Raw genomic sequence first — 13,243 nt, forward strand, 5'->3', positions numbered from 1 at the left:
AATTTTTTAATGTTTATTTATTCTTTGAGAGAGACAGAGACAGAGTGCAAGCAGGGGAGGGGCAGGGAGAGAGGGAGACACAGAATCCGAAGCAGGCTCCAGGCTCCGAGCTGTCAGCACAGAACCCAACGTGGGGCTCACACCCACAAACTATGAGATCATGAATGACCTGAGCCAAAGTCAGATGCTTAACCGACTAAGCCACACAGGCGCCCCTATTTTTAGTTAAAATTTTTTTGTTATAGTCATCCTGGTAGGTGGTCTTTCATTGTGGTTTTCGTTTGCTACCCTTAGTCCAATTTTATTATGTACCCCCACACACACACACACACACTGTCCTCCACATAATGGGACCAGTAGACTATGGCAGCTGCTTAAGAGCCCAAGCTTTGCCGTCAGACTGGCTTGGATTGAATCGAGGCTCTGCAATTAATGGTCATAAGACCTTGGGCAAATTTCTTAACCTCCGTGAGTCAATTTTTCCGATCACGTCCTACAGATACAATAACACTGTACTTCATCCTTATCTAGTGAGGACTAAATGAGACATTGAACGTGAAGTACCTAGCTCAGTGCCTGGCACATAGTTCTCAAGAAGAAAGGAGCTGTTATTATGTGACTTATGACTTTAAAATTTCCCTCCCCCAGTTTCCCATGCTGATCATCTGTAAAGCAACCAGGGCAAGTAGCAAAAGAGAAGGAAAATGCACGGGCTGTCTATAGAATTTATTCCCAGAGTCTGAGAGTCCTCCAAAAGCCACTTTACCTGTGGTCATTGTGGGATCTCCTGGAGCAACTTCATCAGAGTTCGCCCTGTGGGAGTTTCATACCGCATAAAAATGACACTGCTGATCACCTAACACTTTCAAAGTCACGATCTAACCAGGTGACCTCCTCATTTACATGTGGTGCTCTGGGTTTAACACTGCAGCATGACATTTAACTGGACTGTATTTTCATTTAACTCAGTGCTGCTCACGGAGCTACGTTCTGGATAGTCTGTGGGCAGACACACTGCCTCCTCTGAAAGTGACGTCTGTCATTTCCCAGCACAACAGTTAGCTCCCTGTTTCAAGCGGCGCTAGTGACACAAAAGTCTTTACCTAGAGAAAAGATTCTCAAGGCTAGCTTGACCAGCTCATGTTACACAAAATCCACCATTTTCAGAATTAATCCACTGAAGGCTCCGCACAGCTTGATTCCGGTGTTTAAGGAATTGTCCGCCGTTCGTGTCACCACATTCTTCTTTGATAAAAACCGTCATGGGCAGATTCTGTAGTTCACCTGATGCACACACTATCTGAGCTCATCAACATAAACACTTCCCCACCACTCTCGGTCTAGGGCGTAGAATCACATGGCGACAGCATCCCTATGCTGGGCGACTAGCCTCAAAGCGCAGACACAGCGAGCCCCAGCGTGCTGCGACCGGCAAAGCCAAATCCGTCTCGAATACCTGACACGTAACCGATTCCCACATAATCTATTATTTTGCAAGAATATTGTGGCCAGTGTAGTTTCCAGAAGTCCCAAGTGTCCATCTTCTTGGTCCTATTTATGTTCCTGTGGTTCTGAAAGTCCTTGTGAATCAGCACAGGATTTGTAACAGTTGCACACGAAGTCTGAGGAAGATTTGCAACATTAATTCGTATTATTTTTTTTTTATTTTTTTATTAAAAAAAAATTTTTTTTTCAACGTTTTTATTTTATTTTTGGGACAGAGAGAGACAGAGCATGAACGGGGGAGGGGCAGAGACAGAGGGAGACACAGAATCGGAAACAGGCTCCAGGCTCCGAGCCATCAGCCCAGAGCCCGACGCGGGGCTCAAACTCACGGACCGCGAGATCGTGACCTGGCTGAAGTCGGACGCTCAACCGACTGCGCCACCCAGGCGCCCCCCGTATTATTTTTTTTTATGTTTGATTTATTTTTGAGAGAGAGAGAGGCAGAGAGAGAGAGAGAGAGACAGCGCGAGCAGGGGAGGGACAGAGAAAGAGGGAGACACAGCATCCGAAGCAGGCTCCAGGCTCCGAGCTGTCGACACAGAGCCCGACACGGGGCTCAAACCTACGAACCGTGAGATTGTGACCTGAGCCGAAGTCAGAGCCCCCATGTTGGGCACAGAGCTTACTTAAATAAATAAATGAACATTTTTAAGAAAAGAATGTTAATATTGGTTCTTTACTAAAATCAACAAGAAGGACATTGAACCTCAGAATTGCAGAGGTTTAAATTTCTGTGAAAAATATTTAATGGAATTTAATTACATTTCAAAAATAAAAAGCCTCAGATATATTTAAGTAATTTTAGATATTTGACATGTATCAATTATAATTTTATTTTAATAACTTTAAAGCTTTTAGTAGAATAACTTTTCAAAAACAAAAAATAATTTGAATTGAAAAATTCTGCATATTCACATTTACAATTTACATCACACGCATATAAAGTCTGTGTTGAGTACAATTATATTTTATTCTTTTACTCCTTCAAGTCAGTACTGTCAGCAAAGCACGGATTATGTGAAGTTCTCAACAAGTGAAATGAAGGCAAGAGAAAGAAATTGTATGGAGGAAACAGTAATTTACGAGTTATGTGTCTTCACCACCCATTTAAACATTTCCAGACCATCAGAGTACATTCAGGCATCTGCAATAATTAAATTCAGTCAGCATTGATATTTTCCCAACTTGGTCACATAGAAACAATACTATTTTTTTTATGGGGCGCCTGGGTGGCGCAGTCGGTTCAGCGTCCGACTTCAGCCAGGTCACGATCTCGCGGTCCGGGAGTTCGAGCCCCGCGTCGGGCTCTGGGCTGATGGCTCGGAGCCTGGAGCCTGCTTCCCATTCTGTGTCTCCCTCTCTCTCTGCCCCTTCCCCGTTCATGCTCTGTCTCTCTCTGTCCCCAAAATAAATAAACGTTGAAAAAAAAAAAAAAGAAACAATACTATTTTTATTTTGTTCTTTTGAAGACTTCTCTGTTGGAGTAGAAAAACAGAACACATTTAACACGTCTTCCGCTTGATTTGCCACTCTTACATATGATACGGTATGCGAGCGCCATTTCTACACCTGCTCTAGGCCCCGCAAACGTCGGTGACAATATTGAGAGGCACGACGCAGGCATTCAAGAAACCTTTGCCGAATGAATCAATGAATGAATGAATGGGTAAATGAACAAACGACTTTGTTAACTCCAGTCTCATAGTCTGCCTCCCTCTTCATGACCTAACGTTTTCCTCCCCTCTCCCTTGTGAGATCATGCTGGTGGGTGTATCCCGGCCTAAGTTTTACACTTTCCCTTCCGTGCGGCTCACATAAGATGCTTTTGTGCTGGTCGCTAACGTTTACATAGATTATGCCAATCATACCTTCCAACAGCCTCTGTCCCTACTTTACAGATGAGAGGACCGGAGCACGGAGAACCCGGGTAGGCTGCCCAATGTCACCTGGCCGGGAAGGAGCAGAGAAAAGGTTCAGACCTGGCTGGCTGGCTGGCTGGCTCTGGAGCCCTTGCTCTTAACAAGGACTCTTCACCGTTCTGTGCTCAGTACCCTTCAATCCTGTGGACTCTATGCTTGTGGACCCCTCATGGAATTCGCTTCTTAAGTTTGTAAAATATAATACAAAGGACGACAGAGGAAACCAGTTGTTTGGAAATCTACCCACCAAATATTTAAAAAGCCAACTTGTCTGGATGGCTCAGTCGATGGAGTCTCCGACTTTGGCTCAGGTCATGATCTCGCGTGCGTGGGTTCGGGCCCCGCATGGGGCTCTGTGCCGACAGCTCAAGAGCCTGGAGCCGGCTTCGGATTCTCCCTCTCTCTGTGCCCCTCTCCTGCTTGCTCTCTGTCTCTGTCTCTCAAAAAATAAAATAAAACGTTAAAAAAAAGTTTTAAGTCAACTTGCAATGTATGGTAATAGATGGATTCCTTCATTAAGACATAACCTGTCCTAATTACAGATTAATCATGAGTGTAAATGGTATTTTTGGTTATCTGCAATAACCATAACGTGATATGAAAATAACTGATTTCTACTGGTGCAATATCATAGATTCCGCTCCCTTGGCTATGCTCCGAGGATTTTTAAATTCAAAAAACATTTTTTTTATGTTTATTCATTTTTGAAAGACAGAGAGAGACAGAGCACAAGCAGGGGTGGGGCAGAGAAGGGGGGGGGAAGCAGAATCCGAAGCCGGCTCCAGGCTCCGAGCTGTCAGCACAGAGCCCGACCCGGGGCTCAAACTCACGAACTGTGAGATCACGACCTGAGCCGAAGTCGGATGCTCAACCGACTGAGCCACCCAGGCGCCCCTTTTTTTTTTAAAGAAATTTTTTTTCTTTATGAGGATTTTTAAATTCAAGATTGAGGGAAATACTAGATTTCTGCTAGAGGTTAGTGAAAATAAAAGATGTGATTTTCCCTGTCCAGCTTCATAGACCCCTGAATGTTATCTGTGCCCCGGGGCATCTGAGGACCCCAGGATCACAACCTCTATGCACAAGGCCTCCTTGCTGCCTTTCATGTCTTGTGTTGAGACAGACACTCAATGCTTGGTTTTAGCTCTGGGAATTTGCTCTTCCTTTCTTCTTTCGAATCTTTATACAGATCCTATGGCTGCACCTTAAGGCAAAAGGTCCCTCTGTACAATTTGTATCCCTCACCATCCCCATCAAGATGGCACATTTTTATGGTCTATCACTTCCCGTGTTCCTCTCCTATGGGCCCTTCGCCAATGAATTTAGACAGGTTGCAACCCTGACAAATCAATGTCTTCGAATAATAATAGCCAGTACTTGTCGGTTGCTGCCTGCGTCGCCGATGTTCTACTCAGCACACTAAACACGCAGCCTCTGAACGAGTCTACAAGGCAAGAGCTGCTGTTACTCTTCTGATGTGAAAGAAACAGAAGCTGAGAGAACTCAAGTGACTGAGCCAAGCGTTAATGGTGGCACCAGAGTGTCCACTACGGACCAACGTTCCAGCTTCATCTCTGTGACCTCCTTTGATCCTAACTCTATGAAGTGAGGGCCCTAACTCATATGGGGATCCTGAGGCGTGAGGGTCGGGGAACATCGTTCAGGATCATCCAGCTAGCACGGAGGGAGCTGGGCTTAAACGCAGACAGGCTGGAATTCGAGCACATGCATTTTCTCAGCACACCAGACAGCCACCTTTAGAGCAAGGAGACGCCAAGGCCTGAGCCTAGGTGTTCTCATTCCCAGGCTCCCTTAACATTTGGCCAACGGCTCTGACTAACCCGGGAGCTGCTCATTCCTGTGAATGAACACAAAGATATTTGACTCAGCAACGGAGCCTGAGACTGCCGACGTAGTGGTTTGCGAGCTGAGTCGGAAACCACATCTGATCTGATCTCATCGATGTGAAGGATTGCCAATAAACTGACAGTCAATTTCAACCTCGAGAAATGTGATGAAGGCTGGAACCAATAGCAGCCACGTTTTGGAGGAAGCTAGGTTAACTTTTCAAAATTTAAGAGCATGGAACCAAAGCTTCTTAAGTAAGCAAGTGGTCTGCATTTGAAAATTCTACTGGAGAGAGATAGCTGCCACAGGTCACTTAGAGGGAAATGTTTTGTGGCCTGCAGCTGATAACTATGATGAAAGAAAAGTCACCCCAACAAGCAAGGTTATCCTGAAGCTTATGACTTTCAGCTGAAAGCCAGCTTCTGCCTGTGGAGTACTGGCCTCCTCTCCCTAGCGTTCCCCTTAGCCCTGGGGAAGGAGAGTGCTTCTATAAAATTAACAAATACACAGACACATCCAACTATTTCCTAAGCTCGACTTCTGTCAACTGATATACAAGTATTTTTCCCCCAAACCAAAAGCAAGACAGCATCAGAAGATGGATTTTCTTTCCTTTTGAACTTTTTAATGGTGATCAGAATTGTCTCCCAAATGATTCCACTCACACGTCAACCCATATCTTCCTTCACAAAATCTGCCTCCTTTTCTTCCGGAATTTCCATTATCATGGAGGGCCACTTCATAAACCATTGGTTTTCACTAAGATTTTCGGGGGCGCCTGGGTGGCTTAGTTGTTAAGCATCTGACTTGGGCTCAGGTGATGATCTTACGTTTGTGAGTTCAACTCCCACTTCGGGTGAACGTGAGCCCTGCTTCTCTCTCTCCCTGCCCCTCTTGGGGTTCTCCCTCTCTCTCTCTCTGCTCCTCACTCACTTGCTCCCTCTCTCGAAAAAAAAAGAAAAAAAAGATTTTTTGTCCATTCGATAACGCTGCACTAAATGAGAGCTCCAACATACCTGCGCGTAAGTTGTGGGTACTTAGGTACGCCTACTAGATCTATACCACTCAAACAATTTCCAAGTTTCATTGTTACTGTCATTAAATTATTCTCTGTCCCTTAGCAATTCAATAAATTCAACTCACAAGCATCTACTGAATGTCTGATGCAAGTGTGCCCAGGACCTGATCTGTCACTTCTCCTGCTTTGTGTCCTGCCCCTCCCTCAAGCCGGCCTTCCCTGCCCCTCTCGGACGGATGGACCACACTCCCACTCCTGGGCCTTCGCTGCTCTCTCGTCTCAGATCCTGCCCTCTCACTTTCTAGGTGACTTGTCGCCTCATCTTACCCAGGTCTTCTCCTCTCTAAAAGAGCACCACCCTGTGATTCTCCATCTCCTCTCCCTTGTACTTGCCTTCCTAGCACATATCGCCACCTGGCACCCACAGTCATCCATGCAATTGCTGACTGTCTTCTCGCACTCTCATGGACATCAGCTCTATCATAGGGGAGGGGTTTTTTTCACGGCTGCGTCCCGGACACCCAGAGCAGTGCTGGGCACAGGACAGGCACTCAATAGATGCTTCGTGAGTGAATTTTGCTGCCTTGCGAGGCATATCTAGATAGGACACCATCCCAACAGCCTTCACAGCCTAGAGAGGAAGGAAGGCGTTTATACCCATAACCAAGATAAGGCCGTACAGCCTTACAGATTCTGTAATAGGAGGACAAAGTGCTGTGGGAATATACCTTCTCCTGGAGCGCTTGACAAGGGAACGGGGTTTTGCAGGATGGAGAAAGGCTTGAAAGGGTGGCGTGGGAAGCAGATGGCATTCCAGTCAGAGGGAACTGCTTTATGCCAAAGCATGGAGGAGGTAAAGTACAGCGCATGTTCAAGGAACAGAAAAAATGAATGAGGGAGAGTAAGGTAAGAACGTGAAAGGTTTGGAAGATGTTTGAACCCCAGTGTGGAGGGATTTGAACGCATGAGCATACCTTCTATTGACTGTCATCTCCTACATAGGCGCGCACGGCCGAAGCCAGCGGATCCACAGCACTGCGCGGGCGTGCCAAAGCTTGCCAAAATGTGTTCACCGTGGGTGCCCCCACGTGCACTAAGTGGGCTAGAGAAAAGAAAGGGATGCAGGATACAGTCAAAGGGCAGGAGCAAGGAGTCAGAAGGTTCTGCTACATTCACACGTGTACTGCTGGGAGGAGTAGCTGATCCCTTTGACCAGTGAGAGAAACGTCGGCGTGGCTCCCGGATCACCGTGATCCCAAGATCACTGGAATCTGCAAACACTGCAGCAGAACAGGACTAAAGCACCGCCGCAGGGACCAGCCACGTTTCAATTCCTCTGAGCTCTTTTTTTACGTAAGATCTCACTAGGTCCTCACCAAACTAAGGGCGGGCATTCCTATTCACGTCTTACAAACGGGGGGTGTTTGAACGCTTTTGATAACCCAGTACCGAAGCCCCAATCAGACCCTACTGTCTCTTCCAGCAGTAAGATGCCAGTTAAGAGCAGAGCAGTGTTTCCCACCAAGACCCGGAGAGACGTGAGAGCAAACGAGGCGAGCGCGGCACAGCCTCGATTCCGACGCCGGGCTCCGCAGATCCTCCCCCAAAGCCAAGGCGGAGCCCTCTGTGACCCCGCGCGCCCGCTGGCGTCCGCCACCGGAACCAATCTGAGCTGAGGAGGCGGGAAGGGTGAACTTCCTGCCTCGCCTACGCGGGCCGCAACCTTCCCCGGAAGTTCGCGGTGTCGCAAGGGTGCGACGGTGACCCCCACCGTGTCCGGCGGGTCGCTCAGATACTTCCGCCCGCCCACGGGGAACGGGACGCGCGACCTGGACCTCGGACCCGGCCGGCCGCCCCGCCCCCTCGCGCAGCGCCCCGCCCACTGCGGCGCGGCCCGACCAATCCCGGGCGCCGGCCGCCGGCCGCGGGCCTGACGTCACTGCGGGCGGGCTGCTGACCTCCGGCTCCTGGCGGGCAGTGGGATGGGTGCCGGGTGGCCCACGCTCGGGGGGCTTTCACACCGGGGGGGGAGCAGAGGCGAAGCCACCCCCCCGGGCCCTTTGCAGGCCTCGGTGTCAGAATTTCCCCCTTGCGCCAGCGCTGCCTCAAATGTCAGGACTCGCCCACTCTTCTCCTGTTTCGCCGACCTAACCTTTCGGGGGCTCGGAGGGGAAATTCGCCGTCTCTGCCGGACGTCTCCGGAGCTTGCCCCGAACCATCCTTCAGTGGATGTTGAAAAATACATTCGTTGAACTCCGCAAATGGCTTCCTTCCACCCAGTAACTCCAGTTTAGCGCCCTCGCCCTTTTTAGTGAACCCAGGAAACGGATGGAAAGAAAGTTACCTTATCCACTGTCCATAAAAGTTCCTGTTCGCTGTGCGGTGAAATGAATTAGACGTGGAGACTAAGATTAAAATAGGGATCAGAAATTGGTTGGAGCCACGTTGTTAACTGTAGTGTTGTATTACAAAGTGTTACCCTACAGCGATAGTCAAAGCAAGGAACATCTAGGTGAAGTTAAGATAATGCTTAGCAAGTATTGAGCGCCGGTTGTGTGCCAGGGACTGCGATACATGCTATGGACCGAGACAGGAAGGTCCTACTGAGTTCACAGGATTAGAGGAAGGCACATAATAAGTAAACAAAAGACAAAATGCTAAATAGGTACTATCAGTGACATAAAAGATACATTCACATTAATAGAAAACGAGTCTTTTACTGAGATGAGATGCGAAATATGAGGCATGAAAACCTGGCAGCAGTTTCTTTGCTATTTATGGTGATCAGGCTAATTTGGGGGAGAGTTGTTTTTTGGAATTAGGATCAGAATGGCCACTGGTGGCCTGTTAACGTTGGGCAGGCGAAAGTTTTGCCTCCTTAGGCTCTCTGGCAGAGCCTGAGAACTAAATTCACAAAAAAAAGGTTAACAGGACAAAAGTACACAAACTTAGTGTGTTACATGACCCAGGGGCTTTCATGAGAAAATGACACAAAGAAGGGACAAAAGCTAAATGTTTACATACGGGGTTGAACAATTGTGGCTATTGTGGCAAAGCAACTAAAATAAAACAGGGAAGGCTCAAGGAAGTTATTTTAAGGTCTCTGTGTGAAAATTCTTCCAGACTCAAGTTCCTCTCTGATGAGGTTTCTTTCCTCCTGGTGCTGGGATTTCACCTTCTGCTTTCAGGAAGAAAAAATGGGAAGCTGAGCACCTTTCTTGCACCTGTTGTTTACAAAAATGCCTGTAACTCGGGGTGCCTGGGTGGCTCAGTCAGTTAAGCGTCCGACTCTTGACTTTGGCTCATGTCATGGTCCCACAGTTTGTGGGCTTAAACGGACACTGTGGAGCCTGCTTGGAATTCTCTCTCCCACTCTCTGCCCCTCCCCGACCTGTGCTCAAATGCTTTCTCCCCGTCTCAAAAGAAATAAAGTTAAAAAAATTAAAAAAAACAAAAAAACAAAAAATGCCTTTAAGTCAAAATAATGTGCCAACGTGACATATTTGGAGATAGCATGTCCTGAACTCCGTCACTAACATTATCGACATCATTTCTCCATTGTTGGATTTTGAGCTCAGCGAGGCGGAACAGTATCTTTTAATTAAATGTTGCAACTGCTGTAAGTTGAAACTGATTTTAAGCTCCTTGAAAACAGCCAGTCCTTTAGTTGGTATTTGTGCATAAAGACTTGTCAAATACTGAATAAAAGAAGTGAATAGAATGAGGTTTTTCTGCCCAGAAATAAAGGACTTAATTAGGAGTCCTCTTCGCTACCAGTAATAGAGCAATTATTTTTTTGTGAATGGTTTAATTTTTTTTTGTTTTATTCTGCAAATGTGTGATGCGAAATAGGTATGAACTAGAAAGTTAAGAGAGTGTCATGAGTGTTGTGGACCTACTAATACTGATAAGAGTTTATGGTGGCAGAGTGTGAAATTTGGTATGAGAATTTAACCAAGGTTCTGCAGGACCTTTTACAGTCATTTCACCCCTCTGGACCCTCAACCTCTGCATCTGTCAAATGGAAAGTATGTTTTCCAGGAAGTCAATATACAATGTCTAAAACCAAGAAGGAGAAACAACAGTATTAGAGTATTATTTAAAAATACAGTTGGCTCTCGGAAAAATACAAGGGTTAGGGGCACTGACACCCCCTGTCCCCTTAGGCAGTCAGAAATGCACATGTAACTTTTGACTCCGGGGAAGACTTAACTGTTTGTTTTTTTTAACAATTCCTTTTTTAAAAAAAATTTTTTAACGTTTATTTTTGAGACAGAGAGAGACAGAGCATGAACGGGGGAGGGTCAGAGAGAGGGAGACACAGAATCTGAAATAGGCTCCAGGCTCTGAGCTGTCAGCACAGAGCCCGACGTGGGGCTCAAATTCACGGACTGCGAGATCTCGACCTGAGCCGAAGTCGGACGCTTGACCCACTGAGCCACCTGGGTGCCCCAAGACTTAACTGTTAATAGTCTACAGTTGATGGGGGAAACCTGATAACAGTCAGTTAACATATTTTGTTTGTTACATTTTATATGTACTGTAGCCTTGTAATAAACCTAGCGAATACAAAATGTTAAATCATTAGAGAAAATATTTAGAGTACTGAACTGCGTCCATTGAAAAAAATCCGAGCACAAGCAGACGCACGCAGTTCACGTGTATGTTGTTCGAGGGTCAACTGTATTCACAGAACTACAGGAAATAATTTAAGGAGGTGAAAATATTTGCCTCTGGAAAGCAGGGCTGAGGGGTAGGAAGGCCTGAGTCAGAAGACTGCTGTTTTTCATTATAAATCTTTTAAAGTTGAATCACTGAGCTGAGGTGTAACAAAATCTGAGCTATTGGGCACCATTTGGCTACGGTGACTCCTTCAGGTGCAGGTGCGGGTTGGCCGAGGCAGCTCTGTTCCACCTGTGTTCATTCTGAAACCCGGGTTGAAGGGGCAGCAGCAGCCCTGGAGGAAAGCTCTTCCTACGGCAGCGGAAAACTCCTAGAGAGCACGCCTGATCAGCAGGTCAGTGCTTTTCAGAACTTTCATCGGGCCTCGTCTGTTGACATTCTATTAGCGAAAACAAGGGCAAACGCAAAGTCAACGGGCAGGGAGTATCCCCCACTCATGCAGGTGAAAGAGGAGAGAGTGAACATTTCTAAAAGATAATCCAATCTACCAAAAGTAATACTGTAGTTGTGAACGCTGTGTGTGATGTATTCATTGGATAAACACTGATACTGACCCAGGTCGATTTCAGATCTTGTTGGTGATGCAGATGTCTCAGGAGTGCTCAGTCAGGTTCATTCCCTCTTTCCCTTTAACTAAAACCATCTGCCTTTCCCTTTTTCTATCCTACCTCGCACGGCAGCAGGCCACCGGCATGGATGTCTCCTTACTGTCTCCCCATGCTACGGGGACTGGAACCCAACAGCCCGTCTTCTCTTGGGTCTTCCTCCAACTACCTAAAATCCCACCTTTTTGAAACACATCTGACCACTTGCCTCTCTTTCCCCACCATACTCAAAACTAAAAGCAGGTGGCTTTTGCCTGCTTCCTTGGCAAATAGTCAAAGATGAAGTCATTCCAGAACTCCCCAAATGTCTTTTTCAAATGCCAAAAGATTAAAGACAGTCAAAAATTTTTGCACAACGCAGTGGTGCATGAAGAAATCTACTTACAATTCTTAAAATTAAACAAAAACCGTGCTCACCACCATTGTAAGGATCTCATGAAACCTATTCAAGTGCTTTGTAAACGAACGAAGGCATGTAAGTTATTTCTTGAAAATAATCATGTTTTTAACATCTAAACTGAAATGTCAAGAACCTGACATACTTAGAAGACTGAGCTCACCCATTACTGGTGAGAGTGCTAGGTGACTCACTCAACTTGCATGGAGTTGCTCCAGTGTATTTACACTTCTGAGAATTTCCTCTCCAGTTTCACCTGCACAAGTAGGACATATAAATAAGGTTATTCAGTGCAGTGCTGTCTGTACAAAAAACAGCTGGAAATAACCTAAGTCTTATCAGTAGGGCATCGGTAAATAAACTGTGGGACATTCCACAATGGCATACTATCTGGAAAAAAGAGAGGAAGTTCTTTTTGATAAGGAAAAATCTCCACCACATTCGTTTAATAAGCTGGTGGCAGTACGAGGTGAAGGACACAATATGGATAATCTGCTACATTTCCATGAGAAAGAAGTAAAAGTGTATTTGCTTATGCTTGCATAAGGAAACACTGGAAAGATGGCCAGGAAACGAATACAAGGTTACCGGTAGGCAGCAGCAGGGATGGAACCACATGGGGACAAGGCTGGGAGTCCATCTGTTCAATGTAACTTTGATCAACTTGGTTTTTGAAATGGGTTAAACCGTCAGCATTCAGGTGCGCCTGGGCGGCTCTGTCGGTTAAGCATCTGGCTTTTGGTTCTGGCTCTGGTCATGATCCCATGGTTTAGGAGTTCGAGGCCCGCATCAGGCTCAGGCTCTGCCTGACAGTGCAGAGCCTCCTTGGGATTCTCTCAAAATAAATAAAAACTTTGGGAAAAGCGTCAGTATTCAATTCATATTTGTAAAAACGAAATCTGAGATTGTAACTTAAACAGATGTCATTAAAGGGACTGTCAGATCACTGTGCTCAGCAGGGCTCCACACCCTGGGATCTTTAGAAAAAAAGAAGTTTCGAGAAACTAGCACACGTGAAATTACCGCATGCAAATAATGCTAAGAGTCGCCAGAGACCGAGGACCTGCAGCCCGCCCTGGGGCGACGAGGTCGGGAACAGGTGGGGGGTGCGGGGGGAGGGGGACACGGGCAGGCCCTCCAAGAAAGGAAAGCCAAGTGCACAGAAGCGTGAAGGCACAACTCCACTCCAGGAAAACGCACGTTTAAAGCAAACCGCCACAGCTCCCGAAGGAGTCCCGCCGGGCGCCTCCGGCCCGTGGGGAAAAGC

The 13,243-nt window shown here is 46.6% G+C and overlaps 1 long non-coding RNA gene across 5 annotated transcripts; it reads right to left on the reverse strand.

The window, feature by feature from the left end:
- Window positions 1-2,168: 2,168 nt before the first annotated feature.
- LOC121020231 (uncharacterized) lies at window positions 2,169-8,053 on the reverse strand. Of its 5 annotated transcripts, none has more exons than XR_005786034.1 (4): window positions 7,266-8,053; window positions 7,020-7,118; window positions 3,375-3,452; window positions 2,169-2,650 (listed from the first exon to the last, which is right to left on the reverse strand). It is a non-coding gene; the product is annotated as an uncharacterized LOC121020231 (long non-coding RNA). The 5 variants fall into 5 exon arrangements; XR_005786029.1 differs by lacking the exon at window positions 2,169-2,650 and adding an exon at window positions 2,941-2,981; XR_005786033.1 differs by lacking the exon at window positions 2,169-2,650 and having other exon boundaries at window positions 3,352-3,452; window positions 7,266-7,393; window positions 7,814-8,053.
- Between the last annotated feature and the right edge of the window lie 5,190 nt (window positions 8,054-13,243).

The sequence above is a fragment of the Herpailurus yagouaroundi genome, unplaced genomic scaffold (assembly GCF_014898765.1).
Source record: "Herpailurus yagouaroundi ecotype Mexico unplaced genomic scaffold, PumYag 77, whole genome shotgun sequence".
In the NCBI taxonomy this organism is placed as follows: Eukaryota; Metazoa; Chordata; class Mammalia; order Carnivora; family Felidae; genus Herpailurus; species Herpailurus yagouaroundi.